Consider the following 7,099-nt stretch of genomic DNA (forward strand, 5'->3'; position numbering starts at 1 on the left):
CCGTTGCCCTTACGCAACCCCTGCAGTCTGGTCTGCCAGACCACACCCACCTTCCCATGTAACACCAACCTTAAAGGGCTATAGCAACATTTATCAACTCTACAATACTTAAAGGAATAGTTCACTTAAAAATGAAAATTATGTCATAATTTACTCACCCTCAAGTTGTTTCAATGAATTTCTATCTTCTGCTGAACACAGAAGATATTTTGAAGAATGTCGGTAACCAAACAGTTGATGGGCCCCATTGACTTCCAAAGTATTATTTTTCCTACTATGGAAGTCAATAGGGTCCATCAACTGTTTGGTTATTCTTTAAAATATCGACATTATTCAAAATATCTTCCTTTGTGTTCATCTTTTTTAGATGTTATATATTTTGTCTATTTCATAAAAAATGATGTCAGGATTTAATGGGTTAAACAGGAAGAGACTGTTTTTCTAACACATATGTAACGCAAAAAGGCCTTGGTACAGAGTACAGTGCCTTGGACTAGCTTCATTTGTCTTGAGAATGAAATAGAACAGAACACCATTTTCTGTTTCACCAGTGGTCGCTGTGCACTTCACCCTTTAAATACAAACACAAGAGTCTATGACCTCCTATATTAGTCTGCGATGGCCAAAAACAGCATTCAGTTTAACAAAAGCAAAAGCTCATCAGGGACTGTAGAGGATGGCCTCATTGGCAGTTGATGGAAGTAGGGCACTAATGTTTCCACTGCGCATTAGCTCTGCTAAATATTTTCTGCCCTCAAAAACCCATAAGCCATTGACTCTATTTGACTGGTACACCTACTAATGAATTAAGTTGTCTTAATAATTACTAAGCCAATATAAACTAATACTATCATCCAAAGAGAGGTGAAAATCCAAGTAATTATCCAGGTACAATAATAGATGTTAAGCTTTATTGACAGCATTGGTCGCAGAAAATAATTTCAACCCATCTCTCAGTTTGTTAAAAAAGAAATAAATAACTCAGAAATGACATTAGTAACCCATATTCAGAAGCGCATCCACCTAAACAACTATTCTGACCTAAAAAATGGATGATTTAGATTTTTTATTTATTTATAAATAATTACTGAAAACTCTTTAACAAAAATATGCAATTAATACTTTTGAATCCTTTGAAACACTGGTATGGTTTACTTTCATTGTAAGTGCCTTACTGCAACTGCGATTTATGCTTTTTAAAAACTTTTTTAAACAAATCGAAAATATTGTCTGGTAATCGGCATTATCCCCACAGGTGCTTTTGAAACTGCTCCATTTAATTTGAACATGGAATATTCCTTTAAGATGATTAAATATCATGCAGAGTATTTGCTTTAAATTTCTGGTTCAATATTAAAACTACATCATGCGACTGTTAGATGAGACAACAGAGAAACACATCTTCCGTGAGGCTAAATAAGCAGACATGCTACACATTGCACATCTAATGGGCAGAAAACTGCAGTGAACTAAGTCCATAAACAATCCTGTGTGAGCAGCAAGGAGTACAGCGACCTTTGAGTTAGGAGTTGAGGCCCTATTAAAACAGAGCCCAGCTTACTGGCAGGACGCGCATCCCCTAACCGTGGAAAAGCAATCTCGCAGCAACTGCTAGGCAATCAGCGGTGCACTGCGCGGGGTTGAGACAGCAATGACCTGCTGATTCCACAACAGCAGAGGTGAACCAGCCTCAACACACTGATGAGCGCTGCACAAACATCAAACAGGCACAGAGGACCTCCCTACGACCTGCTTCGGCAGCCCCGTCTGACGCCTGTGCCTTTTATTTGGGCTGATAGTGGAGGATGGATTGGCAAATATCGATCACGGCAGTGTCCGTAAAACTCTCCTTTCAGATTTGAGAGGTGATTATGGTTGGAACCAGCTGATGCCGCTGTGTGACTGTCTGGGTGAGTGTGTGTGGTGGGTGATTGTGATCAAACTAAGAATCCAAACATAGCACAATCTCATCATTTGTGAACCGCTCTTACCCTTTAGATCAGTGTTTCCCAGTGTTTTTTGCCAAACGTCCTCTCCACAGCCCCATTAGGGCTCAAGTACTCCTTCACTCACACAAAACGCTAACATTTTTAAAAGGGATAGTTCATCCAGAATTAAAATTCTGCCATCATTTATTCTTCCCTTCATGTTGTTCCAAATCAGGCTTGCTTTCTTCAACGGAACACAAATAAATATAATACATTGAGTTTTTTTGTCCATACAACTTAAGTCAATGAGGTCCAGTGTTGTTGTAGACACCATAGATGACTTAAATTGTATTAAAAAACAAAAACATTCTTCAAAATACCTTCTTTTGGGTTCTGCAATAGAACAAGTCATATAGGTTTGAAACAACATGAGGGTGAGTAAATAATAATAATCGTTTGAATTCTATGACAATATAGGAAACTCCACATCACAACTACAACAATAATGACATAGAGGAACAATTGCGTTGGAATCACTTTTCCAGCTGATGAAAAATAAACACTAACAGCCAATTACAATCCATCCTGCTTCAAAGAGCTCGATCATTTAAAGTGACGGAAGACATTGCTGCAATTCCCACTTACTGTATAATTAACAGAATGTTATTATGTGTTGGTGTGAATGTTATATAGTTATCAATTATTGTTAACTATAGGCTTTACTTTAAGACAGAATTTTACATTTTTGGGGGGTGAAACTTATTATTAATTTAATTATCATAGAAGTTTAACAAGTATTAAAGATCACCTACATGTGATATACACTGCCAATTGAGCTAAACTCAAAATTTTGAGTCTTTTCATTCTGTCCACCAACCATCTCAAACCCAAACAGGATTCTGGGATATAACAGACAGCAAAGGCATGTTGCAGTTGAATGAGAACATTGGATTCGGACGTGTCTTGATGCCTACCTCCGTTTGCTGCATTTTTCAGCTCTCAAATTGAAAGCACCCCCTTGAACGTTCACAAATGCACGTTCCTCTGGTTGAGTCTCGATGATGGGCATCCTGAGTAAAAACAAAGATAAAAAAGGTGAGAAAAACACTGACATTACAGGACAACAAATGCAATAAAACACATTCTCTAAATTCCAACAGATATTGGTGTAACAGATAACATCGCCTCCATTTCCAGCACGTCTCTTTGTCGGAATGGAGACTCCATAAGGAACAGTGCCAGTGGACTCCAGACGGGCACTCTCTCCCCCCTTGTGTTTGCAATAGGAAAGGAGTGTTATTAATTAAGGATACGAAGCAGATTTTGACAAGGGTTCCCGAGTGGCAAGCGGTGTGGATTCTTGGCGTTGACCTGGCCCAGCGGGGGTAGCAGGCGCGTTTGAGGAAGGGGGTTGGAGGAGGGTTGTGCTGGCTCCATGCTGGCAGCCAGGCCTTCCACGTCTGCGTTGGTGCTTTGAAGTGTCACCTTGAGAGAAGAGCCAGTGGCCGGGTAGTGGAGGGAGCAGGAGCAATGAAAGGAGTGGCACCGCTTGCGTTGCCAGACACGGCGCTTTTAATATTACATGGGCTCCCGTCCATCTCTCTACACATGCTGGATATTGCTTCTACTTGATTTATTCAGAAAGTGGATCTTTCTCTGCTCCTTTTCATGCTGTGGTTCAAGTTAACACCTGTGCAGGTTTTAGCCAGGCTTCTGCACTTGAGTATGGTGTCAGGTTATCTGTAACTTTCAATGAAAAGACATAAAGTGTCCGTCACAGTGATGCTTTAACAGCAAATTGAATGGTTCAATTAAGATAGGCTGGCGGGTCACATCAAGCAGTGACATATCCTACTTAAAAAAATTTCACTGTATGTAAAAGATAATGCTTATTACACAGCTACTCATCAAATACATAAACACGTGGACATTAAATAATGATTTGAGTTATTTTATTGGCTAACCTTACCTGGATATTACCTTTTAAGCTTTCGCAGGACTAAAAAATTCAGTGACATGTAGCCTACTAAACATTCGACCTAGCAAGAAAATAAACACTGCTGATATTAATACTGAAGTCCTCTGAATTAATGTTCACTAAAATCGATAACAGACGCAAGATTACGTTGGGAGTGTTTTTATAAACCAAGTGAGAGCGAGTAGAGTGGGGTGTAGCTCTGGTTGCCGCCATTGCAAAGCTGAATGCCGCGATTGACCAATCAGATTCGAGTATTCCAGAAAGCCGCGTAAAGGTGCAGGCATAGGGTGCAGGTCAAAAAGAGATAGAGACAAAAAACAACAACTCCTATTGATACTTTGCACGTGACGTCAGTTGTACTGGCTGGCGGGCAAGAACGTCATTCTCTAGCAACGAAAACCAGTAAACTAATCAAGGATCTTGCCAGGACGTTGCCAGTTTTAATATACAAAAGTTGGTGTTTTGAGGTGTACACGACATGTCAGATAGTTGTTGTGCGATTGGATGCACTAACCGCGTTTGTTGCCCGCCAGATATCACGTGACTGCAAAGTATCAATAGACCTTATTCACAGCAGCGCCATTTTGGTTTTAACGGGAATGAAAGCGAGGCTATACACATCACTTTAGTGGGTTATACTGTTATTTAATGTGTTTTTGGATTTTTCTGGCGAAACACTACAAAAATATCTTTCCAAGAAATTTCAGTGGACCAAAAAATAATAATAAAATAAATGAATAAAAAACATAAAATATAAGCTGTGGAAAATTATAAGTCAAATAGGAGCTTTATCGCTTTTTACAACAAATGTCATTGAAAACACGGCAAGTCTATCCCTCAGCCTCGCTTTCATAAATGGCGCTGCTCTGAATAATGTATATTGTCAATAAAGTGTCTATGTGAAGCACCAAAAAATTCCAAGCAGATGTGTGTTGGTCCACTTAGGCTAGCCTACTTGTAGATTCCTATGAAAAGAGAGGATTTCGCCCGTAACAAAATAACATACTTAAAATATAAAAAGTCAGCTTAGAAAACTCATTTGACATTAAAAACGGTGATTGTGGACAGTGGCTGCAAAAAAAAAAAAAAAAGTATAGAATTGCTGGTGCAGCCTATCTGAAACAGGAGGAAGGTATTTTGAAAAGATTTTTTTTTTTTTTTTTTACAGCAGTCCCAGATCATAAATAGCAGTTTTTACTCCCCTGATTAGTTATGACATCCGCAGCCTTTTATCTCTCCCTCCATCTTGCTTTTTAAACCAGATTAACCCAAATGGGCATCCTTTAATGGCCCTTTTTTAGAAAAGCCGAAAGAGGATGATAATTAAAATAATTAAACCACTGGGATTGGCTCGCGCATCCCTTGTTCTCTCTCTCTCTCTTTCCCCTTTTGCTCTTTTCCTTTCTTCTCTCCTTTTTAAGTTTTGAGTCTACTTGGCTAACAGATTTCAGTGAGGAAAGCACAAACCACCCTCAGTTAATTGAATTTACTCTCATCTCAAAGGTCTAACTAGGCAAGCTTTTTCCCCCTCCTGTGAAACCGGGTGTAGAGGTGTGTGTGTGTGTGTGTGTGTGTGTCAGCTGTATAAATCTGATTGCAGGGGTGGGCTCAGGGATAAACGCTCATATTCATTCTATTTCTGTGCACTTTGCGTTTAGCTAAACATAAAGCAAAAAGTATCCTCTTTAACGATTATTTATTCATGGACTTTTAAGCTATTAATGAGGACAAATGAAGTCGTTTTTAGGAGTGTCAGTATGAAATATGCTTACCAAAATGATCTTGTTTTGCATTTCTGCTTCAGCATGTGTCCATGTGGAATAAACAAAAACATTTAAATATAACCGGGATTTTAGGATGCATGATACAGCATTAAAATAATATGTTATGATTTTTTAATCACACGACGCATCAGTTGCTGGGGGGGGGGGGGGGGTGTTTGAATGCTGCAAAAAATAATAATTAATCGTGTTAATTGTAATTAGTTTTGCCTTAACTGGGCTTCTAATTACACCCAAGACCTAGATACAATACTGAAAGTATTTCACACATTTTCACAGTTGGATACAGTTATACTTTAATTAGGGTATAACTTTCAAATGCATGAAAAAAAATAATAAAGATGAGCCCTTGATACCAGGAATCTACATCACTTTCAAGAGAAAACGGAGAAATAATGAAATAAAAATAAGACTCTTTATAGCCCAATCATGACTGCATGGCACTGCTTTAACTCCAACGGCTTGCCTCCTCCTGTGTCCTGACAATTTCACTGGGTTGCATTTCAAGTTGGCAAAGAGCGAAGAGAAAAATCCCTTTGCTGTGAATACTTAAGATTTATACTTAAAATTTCATACAATCTTTGAAAACATTGAGGAGCAATTTCATATTTGCACTGACATCTAATTTCTCAAGTAGATTCTGAAATCACAAATTGGTATGGATTCCCTCAGCGTCCAATTATTCTGCATCAGTTTCCCTGACCCCTCAGAGTACTGCTAAATTAAACATAAGATTTTTTTTTTTTTTGACTCAGTCATGAAATAGTCCTACATATGCACACGTTTGATAAACTAATCTTACTTTCTCAGTTGTAGTAGCTCTCGTCGTGTTTCACTCTGCCACTGAATTTAAACAAGGCGCCCAGAGAGGGAATAATTGCACCATATGTGCCATATGTTTAGGTCACTGTAAGCTGTTTGAACTCCATTTGGTTCACAAAAATCTGGCTTAATAGATGAAAATTACTGTCTTTGTAAGTAAACAGGCCTAACTTAAATAATAATAATATTAAAATGGTGGGGAAAACTGGTGGTCTCCCAGCCAGGCCAAAACTGGATTAGTAAACTGGATGTTCATACTCAAACCACTTTAAAACCAGCCAACTGACGAGACGAGGAGGACCAGCGAAGTGTCAAGACCAGGACATCTACTAAATCTTACAGAACTGTATGTTTTTCGCAGGGAAGGGCAAAAAGTTGCATGAAATCTATCGTTTGACCTCAAATGAACATGCATGCTAATCTGCAGATACGCTTGCCTTGAGCCATAACGCTCAATAGCGTTTCGACTGCACCTGTTGACTGGTCGTTGATAATCAAGAGCAACAGTGCCCTCTAGTCGTCGATCACGTGAAGAACTTTGTGGATGAATATTGCTGATGATGATCTGCTTACTTTTAATAAGCATTTCA

This window comes from Abramis brama, assembly GCF_963993115.1.
Source record: "Abramis brama genome assembly, chromosome: 15".
Classification (NCBI taxonomy): domain Eukaryota; kingdom Metazoa; phylum Chordata; class Actinopteri; order Cypriniformes; family Leuciscidae; genus Abramis; species Abramis brama.